We start from the raw sequence: 23,545 nt of genomic DNA, 5'->3' as shown, positions 1-23,545 counted from the left end.
CCCATCAACTGTTCGGGACATCCCCTTTTGTGCAAGAGCACAACACCCAAAACACGCGAGACTGCAGCCGGATGCACGTCTTGTGTGAGATCATGGTGCCTCCAAGCATGTATTTTTTGGTGTCGTGTTCTCGCATGGGTCATGTGACTTGCACAGGAGTATAGCCTGGAAGACACGCATCTCGGTTTTACAGTGGGACATGTTGGCAGCTAGGGTGGTACCATTCACATAACAAAAACTACCACAGAAATATCAACATTTTTTAAGGGGGGGGTTCTATGGTTTGGCTTTTGAAAAGCAGGAGGTCCATGGTACTTAGCTAATTGGGAACCACTGCTCTACAAGATACACTGCTTCCCAGCAAAGAAAGCCATCTAGGGGTGCCTAACAGCAAGCCAGACAGTCGAACCCACTTCACTGTCCCCACTGACAGGCACTGCCAACTCCAGCTGCTGTTGGCTTATTCAGCTGCCAATGACATCCTGCATTTCTCTCACACTTCAACTCCCCCAAATGTGAAGATCCTCTTCTCCCAATCACGTGAGTCTCCCAAGTCCTCTCTGCAAGACATCAATGCTTTAGAAGCAATTGTGCCTGACTACCCTCATAATACACCTCATTTGGGTCAAAGTGATGAGGAATAAAAAGAACTTCTAGCCTCAGAGATGGGTGGAAATTGAAGGGAAAATGAGTAATGAAACCAGAAATAAAAAAGACCAAAGAAAAAGCAGTTAAGCTCCAAATATACATCAATAATATGCTTAGCTTGGTTAACTGCTAGCAACCGGACAACTCCAGGTTGTCGGTTGTTGTTGTTTTTTTACTTTCTACAGGCCCAAACTGCTTTCACCTCAGAAATAATGTTATTAACTAACCTCAATATTAATCCATGTAAACACTTATAATAGCACATTTTCATCGTTGTGAAGCTGTTTTCCTTGAGAACTGTTTTAGCTGAAAAGTACCTAATTAATTTATAATAAATAAGTAAGAGGGTGCTGTGAAGCATTCAGTCCTTTGCATACATTCCTGTTTGATTCACCTTTTATATACAATCCTCATTTTCTTTTAAAGTTATTTGAGATTTAAACATGCGCACGTCCCCGACCACAGGCCATGCTGGCTGGGGCTGACGGGACTTGGAAGTCATTGGTCTTCTGAGGGCTACAGATGTTCCCCATCCCCAATTTAAGTGGCAAGGCATTCCTCCACTCTCCCCTCACCAGGCATGCATAATTTTATCGTTTCTCTTCCTACTCACCTTTTCTCTAAGCTGAAAAGCAGCAATTGCTCTATGTAGCCTTTTCTCACAGGGAAGTTGCTCCTTCCCCTTGATTGTTTTAGATGCCCTTTTCTGAACATTTCCCAACCCTGCAAATATCTGGCTGTTCTATTATAGTTGCAAACCACCTTGGGGGCTCTATTATAAAAGCCAAAAGGCAGGATCAAAAAGCAGAAATGAACGCAGGCTCATCTTGTCTGTCTGGGCATCTGGAGTGTCATTCCTGTTCTCCACTCGCGGTATATATTGCTGGACTGAATCGTCAAAAGTGGGGGTAAAAAGAGGGGGAAATGAAGTAAACTGGACTGGAGGCCCTGGTGGTCTGGATCAGGCATAGGCAAACTCTGGCCCTCCAGATGTTTGGGACTACAATTCCCATCATCCCTAGCTAACAGGACCAGTGGCCAGGGATGATGGAAATTGTAGTCCCAAACATCTGGAGGGCCAGAGTTTGCCTATGCCTGGTCTGGATGTTTCCTTGGGGGGAAGGAAACTGCTAGATTCAGGGGTCCTGACAGGCCATGTATTTTAAGAGCATTTGCTATGGTTACTTCTCTCTCTCTCTCTCTCTCTCTCTCTCTCTCTCTCTCTCTCTCTCTGCCACCTAAATGCAGGTGGCTCCCGGAATAGTCACATGTTGACTGAGACAGGAGAATGGAATAACACACACTAAACAGCACCCCTGAGCCAAAATCACAGGACTAAACACTGGTTGCCGGCATTTAGACCCAGCTTTCCCAAATGTCAGGTGCGGCTCTACAGTTTGTGTCTGGAGCTATTCCACTCGCACAGTGCAGGTGGGGACTTGCAGGAGACAATGCAAACAAACAACACCTACAAAAGCCATGTTTCCTCGTATAGAAAATTATGATGTCAGCAAGGATAAGAGACAAGTGCCCTTCTCCTTGACATGCCAGAATTTTATGTGAAGGGAACATTTTTTTTCATAGAAAGGAGCCCCTACCTACAGTGGTATTCCCTAGGCCCGAGTGTACCACCTCATCTGCTTTTATGGCAGCCAGGTCTTGTTAAGTAAGCAGGTGACGCCAAAGTTAATATCCCTTTGGCACTGGCATCACACCAAGAAAGCAGATACTTCCACTCGCGCTGTATTGACGCTTCCTTTTGATACACATATATTGCAGTCCTGAAACATTTACTAGCAGGGTGGGGTGGGGATTTAACTCCACCAGATCAATCCCATGCATTAATCATTGTACCAAATGACAGGACACTACATAGGAACAGTTAGCTGTGAGCATTTTATTTACAGTGTGAGCTTCCTGCGGAGTTTGCTGCCTACAAGGAACTGGAAACTCTTTGCATCCAACCCTCTGAAGTTATTATTCAACAACAAATGAGCACTATTTTTAGAACATTTTCCATGCGGCGCCCGTCTCCAAGGGCCATAGAGCCAGGAGGCCTTCAAAGGTTAAATGAGTCTATCAGACACACACACACACACACACACACACAATTTCTTTCTACCGCCCTCCCCAAAAAATGCCAACTATGTTTCAGTGTTAACTGCAATACTCCATTTTCAAAATGATTTTACTAGGGAACAAAACACACTTTAGTTCTGTAAACAAAAACAAAACATAAATAATGTGTATTTCCTTATAGGGAATAGTGACTTTATGTTTTTGCAGCAGTTGAGATGAGGAATTAACCATTCATTTGGATTATTGCCATTGCCGTCCACAATCTTTTGAGTTGGAGGGAAAATGCATGAGTAAAGGTTCGGGGCCCGTAAAACCTCCTTAGAAATTTAACAGTATTCTACAAAACAATAATCCTTAATACCATTTCATGATATTTTTACATGAATTTGTTGGACACTGCTGTGTGCATGCGCATGTATTAGACTGCAACTTAATTGGCGCCTACCTGACCCCAATACCAGATTAGTAAAGTGCTTTCTCCAAGTGCAGGAGGGTTAATAACAAACAGGCTGAGAAATTATTGGAAACCTTATCTTTTCCTGATGTTACAAGAGAGCTATGAAGGATTTTCAGTGCCGAGAAAAATATTGTTCTGATAAAGCAGCCATGCCGAAGGCGAACGATGGCCTTGCCTCAACCCATTCTCAGAGAATCTTTAACACTCTGAACCACCCGTTAAGGGCCTTGCATCATGATGGGCCAGACTCGGATATTTCAGTGTGTGAAGACAAAAGTGTCACAAGGCCTGGAAGCAAGAGTATTTACACAATGCATGCCATTTTCGCAGCCACAATGGAGCCCATTCTCTTCTGGGGGAGTAAAGGGATGAGTCGTTTATTATTTCAAACACACAGCAAAGTGGTTGAACTACAGAAAAAGAGCCTCACGTGCATAATTAAGCTGCATTTCAACTGGCTGAGCTGCTTTTAATGACCTGCATATTACATTATACTCCCCGAGCTTGAGGCACCCTTGTTAGGGAACAGAAGGTGGGAGGAGAAAACAGTATTAGATGACAGGCAAATAATGATGCTCTAGCTGGGGAGGAGCAACAAAACCACCCCGGGCTTGTCTTTGCAGTGGGGATGGTGAACAAATTACTCCCCTCCCAAAACTTGTGCCACAGGCCAGGGAGAGGAGGGTGGGACAGCCAGGGATTTAAAGCTTTTCCATGCATCACCATCTGTTAGTCTTGCCCAGGACTCAAATGACAGGGAAACCAAGACTGCTCTTGAGACTGCTCTCCACTCCCAGCACACCCCCTCACTGTTAAAGACTGGATGGGAACTGAATCTAGGCAGCACTTCTTGGACATTGAGCAGCCTTGGTCCACTTGCATTTTCCCATTCATTTATTTAAATTTTATTTGAGATATATTTTTATCCTTCCTTGTTCTCTTATAATGGCAATGGTACCCACCCGAGAGGTGCCAGAGCTGAGCTCCAGCAAGTTCCAGCTGGAATATAAAGCCCTGCCTGAAATACACTTTGCCTATAAATGCATACTCCCCCACCCTTGCCACCCCAGTTATTCAAAAGTGCTTGTGGTTGTGCAAATCTGGGGAGATTCGGGAATGTGTCCCATATCTGATAAACATTGTTTGGAACCTGTCAACAGCAGCTCAGCTCTGCTAGCCATGCAGCAGAAACTTCTTTTCACCATTTCTTCCTTTGCCACATGCCCTACTTTGCAGAGGCCGGCGTTCATCACCTGTCCTCCTGAGCTGGAAATCTTAAGCATCCAAATGTCTTCAATTGGTGGAGAGTCTTGGGGGGGGGGGGGGCTAGTGGACAGACCTATTTATTGCTGCATGTTTGGCCTGAAGAGGGGGGCCTCCAGGGATCCAAAGTGAGTAGCAGTGCCCATGTAACATCTCACCCTTGGGGAAGCAAGGGAGCAACAACTCAAAACGGTCACGTGACCCCAAATATCCCATGTCAAGCTCATGCAAACATGTGGAGGGCATGCCTCCTCTTTCCTCCCAAGCCCTTTTCTGTTTATGTCCCTCCAGTGTTTACCAACTTGTCCCCCAAAACACTGCCAAGCTGGGCATTTCCACAGAGTGCTCCAAAAGAGTTCAAAAAGGAAAAATTTTAGAGGGGAGGGATGGGGAAACTGGAACGTTCCAGCCAGCACACCCACACAGAATGAGTGAGTAATATTAGATGAGGCGTAAGTTATAGCTAAGTCTCTTACTGACAAACCTGACAGCTTCTCGACATGCCGGGCCCCCAGAGGCAGCTGGTCAACAAGATGAGAAATCTGGATTTAAGTTAATAAGTCCCAGCTGGCATCCCAATTTTTAAAAAAGGTAGGGAGAGCAGGGTGGGGCACAGGCTAGCACTCGCCTGGCGTTTTTAGATTTGCTTTGATCAGGGGACCAGTTAAACACGTTCTGCTTCACCCTTTCCCATAAAAAAACCCAAGCAGTTTGGTGGTGGGGAGGCAGCTTTGTATGCAATCCACGGTGATGAGAAAGGGATCTTTGCGCTGTCAAAGCCTGATGGCCTGGAAAACTAGGAGGCCGCGTCATGGCTAGATAACAACCGGCAGCGGGGGGGGGGGGGGTGGAGGCAATTTCAGACGCAGACATCTCTAGCTTGGAAAGTCTGTTGCATGCCAAGCTGTTTGAAATTTTGGAAACCAGAGAGCAGGGTTTCAAGAGAACACTACAGGGTTCTCTTTCTGCGGGTGCAGACAGGAGTGGGATTTGTGGTGGGGAGCAGGGAGCAAAAAACAAACTAGTTTCTTTAAACAACCCATCACACACCCACACCCAAAAAAAAAGAAATTAAGCCTGGTGAACCATCTTTAGTTTTGTAAAAGCCACCTAAAAACACTCCCCATGTAGGCTGGTTTGTTTTTTGGAAAAATTGAAGACATTGGTTATCTAGGTCGAGCATCAATCTAATCCTTACCTAGATGAACACACACACACACACACACACACACACACACACACACACACACTGTGCATGTGACAAACTAAAAACAACAACAAAACAGCTCCTACCAACAGCCAGCATTTGAACTCCTGTCACACTTCATTAGAGTTAACTCAAAGATGATGAGCAGGTATCGCCCTAATGACGACAGCCTGGTCAAGGCTACGTGTGCAGCTAGTCTCTTCTGGGTGCAAGAGAGAAAAAGAAAGCTTGGATCAGACACTGGGCAGGGGGAGAGAGAGAATCAAAGTCTGGAGGATGTACTTTGAGGCTCATTAACCTGGCATGTAGCCAAGTGACAAACAGCACACTGGAGCAGCCCCCACCTTCGAAAGTGCATTAGAAGAGATTTCACCTGGAACACACCAGAAAATTCTAGCCACTCATGCAAGCAGCCTTTTTATTCCTCAAAATCAACATGGGTAAGGAAGAAGGAAAAAACAACCAACAGTATGTTGGAAATAAGTATTAGTATATTTTATGTATTTGCAATATTCCTACACAGTCTTTCAAGACTATAATCTTCCCATGTGGCTTACATTAATAGGAAATACTGTATACAATGTTATCAGTAACAAAACACCAAAACACACAATTCAATTTGCAATAAAAACAACATGATAAAATTCAGTAGTCACCAACAAAAAGCCCAGCAGCTACATAATAAAGCTTCAACATGTTCTTATATAGTATACATTATATTACATGTTGGGGCAACAATGTTTAGATCTGTTTGATTAATCTATTAAAATGTATAGATTACTTTGCAGCACCACTTTCCTCTTCTACAAATGTCTGTTGTGGCACATAAAAAAAGCTTTAAAACTATTTTTTTCTCATATACACATTTATGCATATGACTATACAGTGGTGCCTCGCAAGACGAAATTAATCCGTTCTGTGATTTTCTTCGCCTAGCGGTTTTTTCGTCTTGCGAAGCAAGCCCATTGACAGCTTAGCGGATTAGCGCTATTAGCGGTCTAGCGGCTTTTAGCGATCAGCTGAGAAGCGGCTTATCAGCGGAACAGCTGATAAGCAGCTTAGCGCTTAGGGAAAGGGCGGAAAAAAGCGGAGGGGAAATGCGGGAACTCGCAAGATTTTTTCGTCTTGCGAAGCAACCCCATAGAGAAATTCGTTTAGTGAAGCGCCTCCAAAAACAGAAAACCCTTTCGTCTAGCGGGTTTTTCGTCTTGCGAGGCGTTCGTCTTGCGGGGCACCACTGTATTCACTGTAAATGATTAACATCTGAACTAAATTTTAGTCTGCAATCCTATACAACGTACCTGGGAGTAATCCCAACAGAACTGAAAGGGACTTGCTTCTGAATAGACATGTATGGGATTGCAATGTAAGTCAACCAAGTCTCCATTCCTAAACTCACTTTCCAGGAAGCAAGTTGGACACAGTGGAAATTACCTCCAAGTACACATGTATAGGAGTCTAATGTTTCTTTCATTGTCTGACTATCCTAACACACAGGGTGCAAGAGAACTGCATCAAGGCCAGATGGTTAAAACATGTGCAAAGGGGAAGGCTAGCAGACTCTTTTGTATGCTACCCAAGAGGAGGACTCTCAGAAGCAAGAAAGAATGAGCCTTTTGGCTCCCATACTTGTAACCTGATCTCAGTTTATCCTTAAAATAAAATGGTAGCCTGATTCACACTTTTTCTTCCACTACAAAGCAGTGAGAATGTAAGAGCCCTGCTGAATAAGGGTTCATTTAGTCCAAATTCCTGCTTCCCACAACGGCCAATAAAATGCCTCCAGGAAGTCCGCAAGAAGGGCCTGGAGGCAACAGCCCTCCCTGCTTATCTCCAGCTACTGTACATTTAAGTTCCATTTAGCTATCATGTTTTAAGAAGCTGTTGATAAGAGTATAAAGGCGGCTCTGTGTGTTTTCAAAGCAACAGTTTTAAATCAAGGAAGTCTGCCATAGCCTTGGAAACAAACTCTGATTTTTGGGCAACTGGAAGCAGGAAATGGGGGGGAGGGGAAGGACTAGGAGTCAGACTCTTCTTCGTCAGGTGATGGAAGTGAGAGCTCTGAACCTGACGTGGAAGGACACACACCCCTAGTCTGAGGATGTAGCACTGCTGACTCCAAGGACTCCACTGCAAAAGATCTGAAGAGACCTGATCCTCACCTTCTCTGTCGCAGTAGGAGAATACTGGAGAATGCTGGGCTCCTTTAAGTCCAGCAGCATCTTGCAGAACAGGTGGTGCTAACAACCAGGCTGCACCTGGTGCTATTCTTTTATAAGGGCTTGGCTCAGTCCTTGCTAGTGCAACTGCACAGTTCTTTTGTTTCCCTTGTTGAGCCTTGCCACACCATAGAGCAGGACAGCATTCCCCTTTCCCTAAAGGGGTTTTAGCCAAAATTTAGACTGCAGAGATTGTATTGCCTTGGTCCACTTCCTTACCTGTCGCAGCATACCCTCCGCACTTGCTATTCACACTTTCTCTCCAGTCTTTGCAAAGGGTGCAGATCAGAGACCAGTGAGCTCAGGCTCAGGATGAAAGCAGGTTTTGCCACATCTAAGAAGGGAAAACAAAACCTCCCTTCCTTTTGTCCAGCCTAGGATCAGAGATCAGACACACGGCTCCCGCAGGATTGCTATTCTCTCAACTAATGAAAGGGATATTTCCATAACTAATATTTAAGAAGAGGCACTTGAGCAGCAGGAGATTACAAGAGCCCAGAGTTGCTTTTGATCTTTCAATTTGAGCCCCCTCCCCACACCCCTCCAAATAGAAAACTGGCCAAAAACACACAAATCACTTTTGTTGGTGGATTAAAAACTGTAAGAACTGTGAGAGCTGCAGTCTGGGAACGGGTTACCCAGAGCATACCCAACATTAGGGCATAAATGGACCAAAGAGTACAGTATCAGCTGAAACTCCAGACTCATGAGGGCTGAATTCTGACATGATTTAGGAAGTTTCATTTCACCAAACAGAAAGCAAACGTTCCTCGCTTTCTCCAAAGCTTAAGCCACGCTGTTCTGAATAGCTGCATATAGGCAGGATTGTTCTGATTTGATCTGACTGAATCCTATGTATATCCATGCACAATGATGGAGTTAGCACAACTTCAAAATACGCTAACTAAATGCGATGGGGACGTTTAGCCGCCTTGGCCAAATTTATCCCGAATCACATGCTGCACGCTCAGGAAGGGTGGGGGACTTTAAATTTTTATGCTGCCACACTAAGATAGAAAGAGACCAGAGTATCACTGCATGTAGCCACCGGCAGTGATTCTCGATGGGCACAAAATGGCAGCCCTCTATACTCTGGCATTGTCATGATGAAAACACGCACCAGAAGTTGAAAGCTGGAAACCACTTCAACTTTAGAACTAAGTCCCAAGAAACTATTGTTTGGGTATTCTTCCCCCTTCTTCTGGAATAAAACCTATTCATACATGGAAGGTTGAGGGGAGAATGACGTAAGAGCCCTGCTTGGAACAGACCCAAGGCTTAGTGAAGGTCACAGCCATTGACCCCTTGCAGAGCTACAATTCCCAGCACCCTTAACAAATGGCAGTTCCCAGAATTCTTTGGGGAAGGCAGCACACTTTAAACGTGTGGTGTGGGTGTGACTCTATCTCAAGAATGCCACTTTCCACCGTGGCCAGCCAGATTCCTATGGGAAGAATACAAACAGGGCAACCATCTCTCCCACAGCTGTTCCCCAGCAATTGGCAATCAAAAGCTCGCTACCTCTGATGCTACAAGTAGGGGGAATTGTAAGTAGCGACTCACTTGCCATTATTGCTTCCTGATACATGTTATTTATCTAGATGCTGAGCAATTCCAAGACCCACGGAATCTGCTCCCCCCCCCCCACACACACCATGTTCTCTCATCTCTCGGGGGGGGGGGGTTTGGAGGAGAGAATAGAGCTTTTGGCACACGTCACTAAAAGCGTTCTCATTTTCAGCTTATCTCCACTACCATGAAGGCTAGAAACTTGATCTCTAAATGCGAAAGCTCATATTCTCAGCAATCTTGGTGGGAAGGATCTCTCCGTTTGCAGGTTACCATGGCAGAAGCCAATTTCCATGATTGGTAGCATGATTGCAACGATGCAGTAAATTAGCATCTCCGTTTATGGACATTTCCATAACCAAATGAGCCAAGAGACGAAAGCTTGTCTGAAACAACAACAACAAACATCACCATGGCTTCCGAAGATGACGAGGGATAGGCAATAAACAAATAAATAACAAAAATGCACGGAAGACATATTGTCAGGGAACTCCAGATGTTGCCTGAATATGTATTACACGAGCACACAATGCTGACACAGGTACTTTCAATGCCTGGCGTGCCAGTAAATGAAGTGTGGGAGACAAATTGATCCAGATTCCTCATCTTCCTCCTGTGACAATTCAGTAAACATTAGGAAAATTTACATCTCGCAAAACATCACTACCTGAATTTTAACTAGACCAGGTGTTATGCTGTGGCGAAGCAGCTTCGTTGCCATGCTTGAACGCATCACCTGAGGTCAGGGTCACAGAGGCAGCTAAGAGGCAAAGCCCTAGTAGTTGTAGCATTTATTGGACACGTTAGTCCCTTGTAACCTGAAGGTCTCTATGCGATTTACAACACATTGAAAACCCATACAAAGCGACTCCCATGAACAGCCACTGGGAACTTTTGAACCATAGAAGCAGCAAAACAACATCAGCGTATCAAAAGCCTGGGAGAGGAAGAAAAGTATTCACACGGAGCTGAAAAGATGTCAATGAAGGCAGCAGGCAGACCTCACTTAGGAGAGCATCCCACAACGGAAAATGCTCCACTGTCCCATGTCACCACCCTCCAAGCCTTGGATGGTTTTAAAAGGGGAATAGACCAACTCATGGGTGACAAAGCTTATCAGTGGCTATTAGTCATGAGAGCTGAGAGGCAGCAGGACTCTGAAAACCAGCTGCTTGGAGAAAACAGGAATAAATAGTGATTGCCCCTATGCCCTGCTTGTGGGCATTGCAGAGGCTTCTGGTTGGCCAGTATGGGGAACAGGATGCAAGAACACACAGGGCTTGGGTTGAATCCAGTGGAGCTCTTTTTACGTTTCCATGCAAACCAAGGACTGTCCTGCCTGCACTTAACATGGATCTGTGGTGGTTTGAAGCTCTTCAGCCCTTAGCTGACCTGCCAAATGGAGACCAAAAACATCTGGAAATGTGTAGGTACTGGCAGACAACCACTTCTGTTCAGTTCGGGTTGCACCTCTTTGAAGTGTGACAGCATTTAATTTCTGAAGTGAGAGGCCCTGGGGCGCCTGTCTATCTTGAAATCACACCCTCTGCCCTAAAAGTTAACCTAACCTCAGATGTGTGGGGGCTGGTTGCAATTAGCAGCAACGGAAAGGCACTCTGCAGGTCCTCTCCAAATCAGAGGAAGGCATTCACAATCCTTTCAGCATGGATGGTAGTACTACTTACTTGCCGTCTTCCAGACTGGTGCCTCTCTACTGAAACCTGTTTAGTACAGCAATAAAACGACTAGCACATTTGCAAAGCTAAGCATGGTCTGGTATGGTTTCAAAATGCATGGGGGACCACGTGTTAAGAATCCTGCATGGCAGGGGGTTGGAACACATGACCCTCAGGGTCCCTTCCAACTCTACAATTGTATGATTCAAAGAAGCTCTGTTGATCTCAGTGAGAGCTGCTTCCATGCAAACATGCACAGACCAGGCAGAAGATAACCTGTGGTGATGAAGAAGAGACTGAGCAATGCAAATCACCTATGCGGTCTCAACCATGAACTGCCAATTGGTAGGACTCAGGGAAGGGGTGTAACTTAGCAATGCACATGTAGAGGTTCCAGGTTTGATCAGCAGCAGCTCTAGGTAGAACCAAGTAAGACTACTATCTGAAATCCTCAAGAGATGCTGCTATGTCACGTACCTAATGCTGGGCTAGATGGAGCAAAAATCAGTATAAAGGATCAGCTTCCCATGTGCACTACTGGCATTTAAAAACATTCAACTTTGGGGGGTGGTTTTCTATGTCAGGTCTTCAGTCACTGAAGGATTCTGAGGCATACTCCATCCACACATCAAATACAAGTGGAGCCTACAATACCCACCAACCCCTGCCTGCTTTTGCAGCTACTCTTTGCAGGGGACAAGCCTGTTTTGTTCCTTCCATCAACCACTAAATGCTGACTTTTGTCCAAGTTGATGAACCAGCGTGCAGGCAAGTGCGAGGAGCAACCAAGGAAAGCTTTGCACCCAAACAGATGCTCGCATCGCGCAATTTGTACCCAATATGCTTGGAACATGTCAATAAAATATTTATGGTTATACTGTGCCTCATTTCCAACTGTTGTGATTTGCTCTTGGCAAGAGGTTAATGCAATCCTGTCACCATCCTGCAAAACTCTGTCGTAGTTTTTTCAGGAAGCAGACTATTATGGGTGAATGGTTAGTGAACTCTGCAAGCAGCATTTTAGATGGACAGCATCATTCAGCAACATCAAGCCTGAATTGTACTGGACGTGGGATACCTGCATTAAGTTTTCCACGTGTACCTGTTCACACTGAAATCAAGTTCCCACATGCAACTAGCCCATCCATACGTTAACTTAGCACTCTAGCAATCTGACGTGTGTGCGTGCATGTGAGCACCACTGGTCTCTGACAACATGAGATGTGGATTGGCCAGTGCCTCTAAATGTGCAATGTCCCAAATCAGACCTTTTCTGGCTCACACAGCCCCAACAGGGCTGTGTAGCACGCACTTTTCCTGAACAAGCTGACCAGCTCCCCGTTTCATAACCCTGGAACATTTAGAAAAGTCCGGGCAGACAAAAGAAAGTACAGTGAATACCTCAGTTATGGAATTCACTCCAACAAGAGGCGGGAACGGCCACCAGCCTGGATGGCATTAAAAGAGGACTGGACCAATTCACGGTGGATAAGGCTATCCATGGTTATGCCACCATCATACCTGTCAATGCATCATGCCAACAACAATACCTTTGCTGTCAGAAGCAGTATGGTTCTGAATACCAGTTGCTAGGAACTGCAGGATAGGAGAGTTGCTGGTGCAACTCAGGTTCTGCTTTCAGGCTTCCCATAGGCATCCAGCTGCCCACTGTGTGAACAGGATGTTGGGCTATGTGGGCCTTTGGTCGGATCCAGCAAGGCTCCACTGATATGTGCATTGCTCTTAGAGAGCAGGGCTGCACACCAAACAGCTTGTGAGCGACATGTGGTCTGACAACACATTTCGTGCTGCCCGGAAAGGGTCTGTGGTACCCTCAGGTTACTGACAACTCAGTCCTCCCAGCAAATGGCATCCTTTTAACTGGATGCGATGCCAGCAACTGGGCAGTGGTAAAATAGGTGCTCTGTCACTCAGCTTGCAGTAACTCTGCGTTGACTTACACTGGAAATGGGTATTGCCAAGAAACCAGCTACCATATCTACGATTGCTCTGTACCAAACAAGCTCAAATTAGGAATCCTCAGCAAATAATAACAACAAAAATAAAATGGCACCTCCCATCTGAAGTTGCCACTCCCTGCTAATTGTTGCCCTAGGCTAGGGATGGCCACCTGGCAGCCTGTGTCAAGACCTCTTGAGGAAATTTAATCTGACTCTTAGCAGCCCCACCAAATTTCAAATCAAAGTACGGTAAAAAGCACAGGCACACTTGTACTAGCAAGAAAGAGAGAAAGAGACTGCACACATTAACACTGCATTTCTCTTTTGGGGTTTGTATGCAACATATCTGCAATGTGTAAATACTTGCACTTTGTGGTGTGCTTGAGCGCCACTTGCTCTATAACTGTGAAGTCTTTAGTACTATAAAGTTATGTGTGGAGATTCCTGCATTGCAGGGGGTTGTACTAGGTGACCCCTCTGGGTCCCTTCCAACTCTGCAATTCTCTTATTCTAAAACATGTGTAGCTGCCTTACACTGAGCCCATCCACAGGTCCATTAAGACCAATATTGCCAACCACAGTAGCCACCTCCAGAAGCTGTTGGTCTACAACTCCCAGGCACATGAGGCCAATTTGGCTCTGATCAATGCCTGGAAAGCTCACATAGATAGCTCTGCCTTATACTAAGACCACTGGTTCATCTAGCTCAGTATTGTCTGCACTGACTAGCAGTGGCTCTCCAGGGTTTGAGGCTGGGTTCTCTCCCAGCCCTACCAAGAAATACTTGCTGGGGACAGAACCTGGGACCTTCTGCATGAAAAGAAGGTGCTCTACCTTCCTGGTGAGGGCCTGGAAACCTCATGCACACCACCCTGGAAGAATGGGGGGGGGGGTAATAAGTGAAAGAAAAATAGTGAGTAAATGAGTAAATAAGTATCATCCCAACCGCTGGCCATGCTGGCTTGGGATGATGAGAGTTGCTTCCCTCCAGATGTTTTCGGACTGCAAGCTGACAATCCTTGCCTGGCTGTCAATCGTTCTCCAAACCCTGTGTAATCTAGGACACCCAAGCACTGAAACAGGGACATTTATCTATGCAAACTATGGGCTCTACCGCTGAACTATGACTCATCCAGCTCAAGTGTTGTCTTCACCAACAGGCAGTAGCTCTCGGGAACAGCTCTCACTCAGGTTGCATTTACACCATGCATTTGAAGCACTCTTATGCAACTTTAACAGTCATGGAGAATCCTGGGAGCTGCAGTTTGTTAAGGGTGCTGAGTATCGTAGCTTTGTGGAGTCAGCACAGTTCCCAGGATTCTCCATGACTTAATGTGGTACAATAATGCTTTTAATTTTTTGCTGTGGATGTGACCTCAGCCCGGCTACAAAAGATCCTTTTCGCTGGAAATTCTGGGAGCTAAAGCTGGAACATGGCATTTGCTCAATCACTGACCTACAACCCTTGCTAGGTGGAGCCAACCTTACTGTGGAGCCTGACTATATATGGAGGAGTTAGTTTGTACAAGTAAAAAGGCACGGCCACATGGCCAGCCCTCTCAAGAATAGAGATTTCTGCCATAGGCAACCACCAAGAGCCGTCCAATGATTAAGTTCCTGGTTTAAATTCTGGAGCAGACAAACCCAGTTGACTTTTATCTTGGTGATCTTCATTTAAACATATATTAATAGAGTAAAGCCCCTGTGAGGTTAACTGCCAGCACTGTAAAACACGGGCAGGAATCAAATTGTTTACAACCACTTTGGAACCCGATCAGAAACTGGGGAAATATTAGCTGGCAGGCAGCTTGTACCAATTAAAATTTATTTTCTCTCTCTTTTAAAAGTGCTACAATACTGGGAGGCAGGGGGAAAGCAAGAAATGTTTACTCTTCAGTACCTAGCACTGAATATAGAAAGTGTGCACAGCAAAGAAGGAAGAAGTGGGGGAATCAGCTGCTACCCTAGAGCAAAAGGTTACCTCAATAGACTGAAATCTGGAATAGCTACTTGAAGCAACAAAAGAAAGCTGATGCACAGGTAGATTTTGTTTTTCCAGGGGGGTGTCCCAGGAGTTACATCAGCACTGGGGAGGAGAGAGTGCTGATCTAAAGGGAATGTTGCTGTTTTATGAAGCCTTAATATGCTCATCTAGAGCAGATCAATGGAGTTTTGAGTCTCATATGGCTAACCCAAGATACATGCACTGAACTAGTTTGGGGAACCTGTGGCCTCCCTACAGATTGCTAGATATTTTTATAAATACACAGCCATTATTTTGATTGTTCTAACTAATTGCCAGTTTCCCTGGGTGTTCTTCGGAACTAAGGGCGGGGTACTAACTATGTCAAACAAAATCATTACCTGCCCAATTCTGTCCTGATCACATATGTCTGATTTGCCAAACTTTATGTCCACCTGTGAGCCAACAGGTCCTATCCTGGGTCTGCCTGTCACAGCTGTAGACCCTGGCTTGAAAAGGTAGAGGAATCAGGCAGGATGAGTGGCAGCATCTCTGTGCTCAATCATGGCGGCAATTAAAGTGACTGGTCCACGAGACTCAAGAATCATAGAATTGTAAAGTTGGAAGGGACCACACACAGGTTATCTAGTAAGCCCACCTGCTATGCAGGAATCGTTCGTCCAACATGGGGTTCAAACCCATGCCCCAGTGATGAACAGGCTCTGCCGACTGAGCTATCCCAGAAGCACATTTGGTCTTGCAGTGTTCCTTACAGTCGCCCTCTCTGCCACGCACTTTGCCACAATACTCAGGCCATTTTCTGTAGTGCCTAACAACCGCAGTCATACTAACCTGCACAAATATTAACAGGCACTCTGCTATCTGCGGGGAGGGGATGGGGGGGAGAGAGAGAGACTTTTATACTTATCGTGTGTCAAACACACACTGCTTAATTATTTCCCCACAGCCAACACAGCTTCAATTAGACTGCAGAAAGTCTCTCTAAGAAAGCTCAAGTCTTTCCCATTTGCCAAGCCCTCCGGTGGGACCTTGAGAAGCCCGGCTCCGTTGCCAAGCAGGATCTCTCCCTGAAGATTAATTTATTAACTCTGCCAGTGTGGCTGTTTGTTTAGAGGAACCTGAAAGAGCCTCCAGGTGAGCGGGCTCTTCCGGGAGGATAAAAGAAAAGACGCAGGCTTCACAACAATCAAGAGTTTAGCACCACATGCGTAGACGGGGCCTCTCCCACAGAGGACTGTGGCAGCCCTCAAAAATAAAACAAAATTAGAAGCAACTTGTGCGCACACCAAGATCAAGAGGCCTATGCATTCCTGCCATTTAATTTTCTGGGGAAAGCCTTGATACACGCCATTCATTGGCACTGGTGAGCAGGGGCTGCTTTCATATTTCAAGGAAATAAACAACTATTTGACTTTTAGAAGACGTCCGAAGGCAGCCCTGTACAGTATAGGAAAGTTTTTAATGTTTGGTGTTTTATTGTGTTTTTAGCATTTTGTTGGGAGCCGCCCAGAGTGGCTGGGGCAACCCAGTCAGATGGGCTGCATGTAAATAATAAAAGTATTATTATTATTATCATTGTTGTCGTTGTTGTCGTCGTTGTCTGCAGGAAGGGTCACACTTTTTTTGTATGATCCCTGCTTTGGCAAATGAAGAGCATTCTGAAACCCACAGCAAAGATTTCTACAAAATATCTCTTGCAGGTTCTTTTGTTCACTGCACCCTTCTGCAAACCAACCAAAATGTCAATATGGCTTTTCCGTAGCACTGCTAGCAAACACCCACCCACCATTTTTTAAAACTTCAAGTTAATACATCGGTTTGGGGGAATAAAAAGCCACTTGGCTTATTTTCTCCCAGCAGAACATGTGGCACAGTGAGGAAAATATTATGTCCGCTAATAATCCATTCTGGATTCCAACGAAATTCTTGTGTGTAATCTCAAAAGTTCTGCAATTTATGCGATTTATGAACTCGGGAGGCTTTGAAGACTCATGCAGTCTTTCTGTTTTATGTGCCTCTCTCTATTTTTCCTCCCTCTGAATCTTTGGCCTCCATTCCTTTGCCTAGTCTTCCCCAGCACATTGGAACTTCTGCATTGTTGGCAAAAGGGGCAGCCTGGCTGACTATGAGTGAAAGGAGTTTCTGCCCATCGTCTCTTCTTAATAGGGAAGGAAGCAGAATCCACAAATATGGATGGGGTCGTCAAGCACCAGGTGTCTTGGAGCCCTCTCTCCCCAGATATATGCTGGAGTGGATCTAGGCCAGCTTGAGTCCAGGCCAACTTGAAATGGATCCATATCAGCAATGTGTGCCCCATGAAAGCGTCACCAACAGCCCACACTATTCCAGGCTCACTGAGAGGCAGCTGGCCACGGTCCCAGAGTTCACCCTGTGCAGTAGACTCCAAGTCTGGAACCCAGAATGTTGCCAAGAGCACATATAGCAGCATCCAACAGAGTGGACAGGACCCAGGGGAACTACATTTCCCATCATTCCAAAGCATCCATGTGCATTGCCACACATGCCCATGGCAACATGTAAGGCTAAGCACTGCTCAGGGAAGCTTATAAAAACACATCTGTACCATAAAAAAGCATAAAAAACAAACATTCTGGCCAGAAAAATGAGGGACTGTTGCATAAAAATCTCACTGGGGCAAGAAAACTCTTAACTAGCTGGTGCTTGAGAACTACAGACTGCAGTCCTATGCACACTGGGAGCAAATGCCACTGAAGGCAGTGAGACTGACTTCCGTGTAAACTTGCACAGGATTACTTTTTGTTCATATGCAGATTTAAATAGACTGTAACTTGTATCATTAATCAAGAAAATTGGATGGCAAGCCTAATAATTAGCATTGCAAAAGAGTATGTCTGGCACAGTTAATATCAAAAGCAGAGCAGGATCTTAAACTTAGGAAATAAATTTAAGGCACTTACTGGGGGCCAGGGGGGGTAGGGGCTAGATCCACAGAATTATAAAGGAAAAACATAGGCAATATCCAGCAACACATCCCTAATCCTTCCCCTACCTTAGTTTTAAATGGAAGTTCTTCTCAGCCATGCACTATTAACTTCTCCAATTTATTACCAAACTGAAGGAAACAAATTAACTTTGATGAAAATGCAAAGGGATAAAAAGCGAAATAAACCAATGCATTCAGTCAGCAGACAACTTTGATCCAGAACAAAGAGTGGGAGGCGGGGGCAAATTGGGAGATTAGAAGAAATTAAAACTGTCCTAAATTTCTTAAGAGGTGAAAATTCACCTGTATGGGTTCAGAGCCAACTATGGAAGCAAAATAACCAATCACCCACCTTGAAATTAAAAGCCATGGTGATGCAATGGCTAGCTAAGGCAGCCTAGGCTCAAATCCGAGTTCAGAGAGTGGCCTTCGGCCAGTCACAGTCTCTGAATCTAATCCACAACACTTGTGCGAGAACAAAATGGGGAACACCCTTCAAACACATCCCTGAGTTCCCTTGAATGAATTACAGGACAGTCATGTCGTAGATAGAAATGAAAGATGGCATTATGCAGTCACCTTGATAAAGCAAAGCAGGACTGGGCCTAGTCAATGCCTGGCTGAGAGACTGCCTGCCACTGAATACCAGTTGCCATTGAATTGCTGGTGGGCCAAGCGGCTGCTACGCTCAGGCAGTGCATTCAGGCTTCCCACAGGCATCCAGACAGCCATTGCAAGAACAGGATGCTGGACTAGATGGGCTGCTGGCCTGATCCAGCAGGTTTGCCTTCAGTTCTTAAGAACCCCAATGTGTGCTTCCTTGAGTTCCACCATGGAATAAAGGCAAGATACAGAATGCAATAAATAAACAGCAAAAATAAATGAGGGCAGAAACTAGAGCGTTGTATTCCACACTGGAGATCTTTGCTTTGACCAAGCTTGATCAAGATCTTAGGCAGAGATCTCACCACCACCTGATGCTCAAGAAGATCCTTTATTTGAACCCGGGGCCTTCTGCATGCAAAAACCTGTGTTCTCCTCAGTGCTTTCGGGGGTAAAAGAAAAGAAAAGAAAGAGGTACAGGTGCTTATCTATTGGTAAAAATGTTGTGATTATCAACACAAAATGGCTGCTACAGACAGGGAGGAGAGAGAGAGAGAGAGAGAGAGAGAGAGAGAGAGAGAGAGAGAGATGACAATATTCTGTACTGGTGAGTACTTTCATCAAAATAAGACCATTAAACTACAGGTCCCCTGCTTCTTTGCATGCCAAGCCTACCTTTTCTATTCATTCACGACTGGGCCCACTCATCCTCTTGCTCACAATGTGTACCTGCATTGCTCAACGTCACTCTCTCAGAGCCTCTCTCTTTCCCATGGGTTCACAGCACAGTCAACAGGTCTAGTCTATTATGCTCTGGGCACACAACCCAAATGCCACCCAATGAAGCCAGGCGCAGGTGCTCCTATTGGGGATCCTGGCCAGCTCTACTTGGCCACAACATCTTTTATCCTCCCTCTGTAAACAGAGTCATTAAGAGTACTCTCATCCACTCTAAAAGTCGTGCTTGGATTTTTTTTTTTTTTATTACTGGGGGTTATATGCCTGTTTAGCTTTCTACTGCACAAATTCCCCCTTCAAGAACTATGAAGTTATCAAGCTGCAAAGGCCATGTAGACATACTGAGAAATTCCCTAGAAGTGCATTCACCTTCTCTCTTGTGCTTCAAAACTTCACACCAGGTCTGGGTGGATCCTTAAAGGTAAAGGGACCCCTGACCATTAGGTCCAGTCGTGGCTGACTCTGGGGTTGCAGCGCTCATCTCGCTTTATTGGCCGAGGGAGCCGGTGTACAGCTTCCGGGTCATGTGGCCAGCATGACTAAGCCGCTTCTGGCAAACCAGAACAGCACACGGAAACGCCATTTACCTTCCCTCCAGAGTGGTACCTTTTTATCTACTTGCACTAGCATGCTTTTGAACTGCTAGGTTGGCAGGAGCTGGGACCGAGCAACGGGAGCTCACCCCGTTACGGGGATTTGAACCACCAACCTTCTGATCAGCAAGCTCTAGGCTCTGTGGTTTAACCCACAGAGGGGTGGATCCTTATTTGTGCCCAATTACTGGGCCGGTGGCTTACTTCAGAGATGTAGAACTGGTTGTCCTTAGACAACCTCCAACATCTTTCTTCTCTGGAGAAAAGTCACCACACTGCCTGAGTCATATCCCAGGTAGATCACGTTTATATCCATGCAATATTTTCTTCTCTACTTTTGACACTTCCGCTTTGGAAGACAGTCTGGCACAGGGGGAGATCAGTCGTGAAAATTACGCTCACCGGATGCTGGGCAGATGTGACCCCCTGACCTCCTGTTTGAAGTGCTTCACTGGCGCTGTTCCCTTCCTTGCCTTTCAAAACACAGACTTTCAGAATGCAAGCTTCGTTATGCAAGATGCAAAAGAATCGTTTTCAAATGGGCTTCAGCAAACACAACTCTGTATCTGGAAGGTTTGCTAAAGTATTTGTTCCCCATCCTTTAGTCAAAAAAAAGAAGGCTTCGAGACCATTCTCCCAAGTTGAATAGTAAGACTTTCCCTGTTCCCAGGCTTACAATCTAAACCAAGGGTTGTCAACCTGGTCCCTACCACCCACTAGTGGGCACTTCAGGATTCTAGGTGGGCGGCAGGGGGTTCTACGGCACAAGCTGAATCCTCCTTCCATCGAGCACTGGTGGGCATTAAGGAAATTTTACCATCAAGAAAGATGCATTAGTGGGCGGTAGGTATAAAAAGGTTGACTACCCCTGATCTAAACAGAGGCATGGCACACAAGGAAAAGGGGGTATGAGTGAGGAAAGGAAAAACAAGCTCAGGCGTCTGTTCTTACTCTTATCTTGCAACATGGTTATATAGCTTTGTCTGATAGTCTACAAAAGCAAACCCTCGGGCAACACATAGTTCTTTCCTCAGACAGCTGGCATGATGGAAGTGGGAATCTCCTCAAAAGGAGGAGGTTTGATAGAGTTGCCCTCCTCCCTTGTTGATGGATCAATAGTGGCTCTGCCTGCCTTGGCCTTGGCAAACAGCCACTCCTCTCTGGCAACTCTCCTCGTCCACGATGTGAAAATCTACTAGGGTCAGTCATGACCCTATTACAATGGCCAAGATCACATGAGCGGCTTAATTCTGAACATGCTAAAGGCATGGACTTTGCACTGCACAGAGAAAGAAAGCGTGGTGCTTTCTGAGACAGGAGAACCCAATTTAAGCCAAGCAAGAAAAGCAAACCTACAGTGCACCACCCTCAAAGTGGTGCAGAAATCAATACTCTCCTGCGTGCACGCACATGCACACACACACACGTATTTGGATATTTGGAAAAATTTTCCCCCAGAGCCCAAATTGCAAGGTGCTCCTCCACAGAGTTCAGCTCAGGAAACCAGACTCACATTCTGGGGCCCAGTGCCAGTTCCCATGTCATAATCCATTTACGATGCAAGGGTCATCGAGCAAGCACAGGCTGCGCTGCACACAAAGAACCCCGTCCAATCCTCCAATGGCAAAACATGTCGATAATTCTTGCTGTCTCCCAAAACACATGGCTTCCCGGGAGGCTTCTGCCAAAAACTGCTAAAGCCCCAAAACCGGAAGCCCTAACTGTGACTAACTGAAATGCTGTACCAAAGCAAACACATAGCTGAGATTTACGACAAAAGTCAGCAGCTGGACTCTTGCCCAGTGTTAAGAATGGAAGAAGAAGGGAAAAAAGGTCAAACAGATATTTGATTTGTGTCGGTGATGCCAAACCTTTAAATGTCCTCGGCTCAGATAAAACCACATCTTTTTTATTTTTTTAGGGGGAAAACCCTACCCAAAAGTAGTTCCGAGTCTGAAATTTATGTATTTGTTTGCCAGATTTCTACAGCACCCCTTCAACAGCATTTCCAGGATGGCTTATAAAAACACACAGCAATCCATCAATAAAACCCATGCTACTACAAGAAAAGAGGGAATAAGAACACCACAGTCATAAAACAATGATTAAGACAGCTCTTGAAAAGCCTGGGGAAATGAAAAACCATGTGCCCCAAAAGGCATCAAGGTAGGAACATAAGAAGCCACCCTGTATCAAGTCTGAGTACAGGTCCATCTAGCTCAGTACTGTCTACACTGACTGGCAGCAGCTCTTTAGGCAGCAGACTTTCTCAAGCCTACAACAACTGACCCAGCAATCTTTTGCATTTAATTCATGTGCTTTGCTACTAAAGGGAATTCCCCAAATGGCAAATCATAGAATCAAAGAATTGGAAGTAACCCTGAGGATAATCTGGTCCAACCCACCGCAATGCAGGACTATGGAGCTGTCCCTTATGGGGCTCAAACCTACAACCTTTGAATTATCAGCACCACACGCTATCCTCAGATGGAAAAGGTTCTGGAGGAGGATGGGTTACGGCAAGGGAAAGTTGGGGTGCAGAAAAACGGACAGGCCACATCATGCACCTGCAGAAATGCCCCATAGCGGAAATAAGAGAACTATTTGCAGACATATTGCAGCCGGCCAAATAGATTCCCCTTTGTTGCAAGCCAAAGCAACAGCTGGGGGTGGGGGGAAGCTTGTGAAAAATTTGTTAGTCAGCTATGTGAACCTTTCCTTCTGCTTCAACAAATAATATAGTAATAGCAGCGAAGTTATCACAGAGCCATCTTCCTCCACCACCCCCATTACAAGAAGGAAAAGGCGTTCACTCTGCATCCTGATTAGCTGGGAAGAAAAGAACTGCATATCAAGCCGTCTTCTGCCAACTTGTATGAAATGTCCAGCGTTCAGAATATTTATTTTACTGGCCATTTCTACCACCACCAAAGAAATTTCAACTAAATGTGTTTGCCTTGATATGAAACATCAATTCCCCCCTTTTTTTAAAAAGAAAAGTTCAAAGACCTATGTCTGAAGAAGGATTCTGCAAAACTTGCCTTCCACCATTTAAAGGTCCCGTTAAGTGCAGTTGTCACTACAACAACCACCCATTTCCAAGCGGCAAAGAGACCTAATTCAGGAACTTCCCACAGCACTTGCCCCTGTTCTTGCCTTACCATTGCTGCTTCCTTGCAAAACACTTAACCTGACTGTGGAGTAAAGGTAAAGGTAAAGGTACCCCTGCCCGTACGGGCCAGTCTTGCCAGACTCTGGGGTTGTGCGCCCATCTCACTCAAGAGGCCAGGGGCCAGTGCTGTCCGGAGACACTTCCGGACCACGTGGCCAGGGTGACATCGCTTCTCTGGCGAGCCAGAGCCGCACACGGAAACGCCGTTTACCTTCCCGCTGGTAAGCGGTCCCTATTTATCTACTTGCACCCGGAGGTGCTTTCGAACTGCTAGGTTGGCAGGCGCTGGGACCGAGCAGCGGGAACGCACCCCGCCGCGGGGATTCGAACCGCCGACCTTTCGATCGGCAAGCCCTAGGCGCTGAGGCTTTTACCCACAGCGCCACCCGCGTCCCGTGACTGTGGAGTATC

General features: G+C 45.7%; 1 protein-coding gene and 2 long non-coding RNA genes across 47 annotated transcripts in view; 1 reads left to right on the top strand and 2 right to left on the bottom strand.

Annotated features, from left to right (window-relative positions):
* The window catches only part of LOC310832750, a 404,622-nt gene that overhangs the window by 138,970 nt on the left and 242,107 nt on the right, over positions 1 to 23,545 (top strand). The window lies entirely within an intron of this gene.
* The window catches only part of MSI2 (musashi RNA binding protein 2), a 450,658-nt gene that overhangs the window by 329,770 nt on the left and 97,343 nt on the right, over positions 1 to 23,545 (bottom strand). The gene's annotated exons all lie outside the window — the stretch shown is intronic.
* LOC310832029 lies at positions 4,088 to 11,946 on the bottom strand. The gene is made up of 2 exons (XR_014558110.1): positions 6,893 to 11,946; positions 4,088 to 6,532 (listed from the first exon to the last, which is right to left on the bottom strand). It is a non-coding gene; the product is annotated as an uncharacterized lncRNA (long non-coding RNA).

The sequence above is a fragment of the Podarcis gaigeae genome (assembly GCF_964106915.1).
Source record: "Podarcis gaigeae genome assembly, chromosome: 15".
Lineage (NCBI taxonomy): Eukaryota > Metazoa > Chordata > Lepidosauria > Squamata > Lacertidae > Podarcis > Podarcis gaigeae.
The sequence above is the reverse complement of the archived record's forward strand: the minus strand, read 5'-3'. Positions and strand labels throughout refer to the sequence as shown.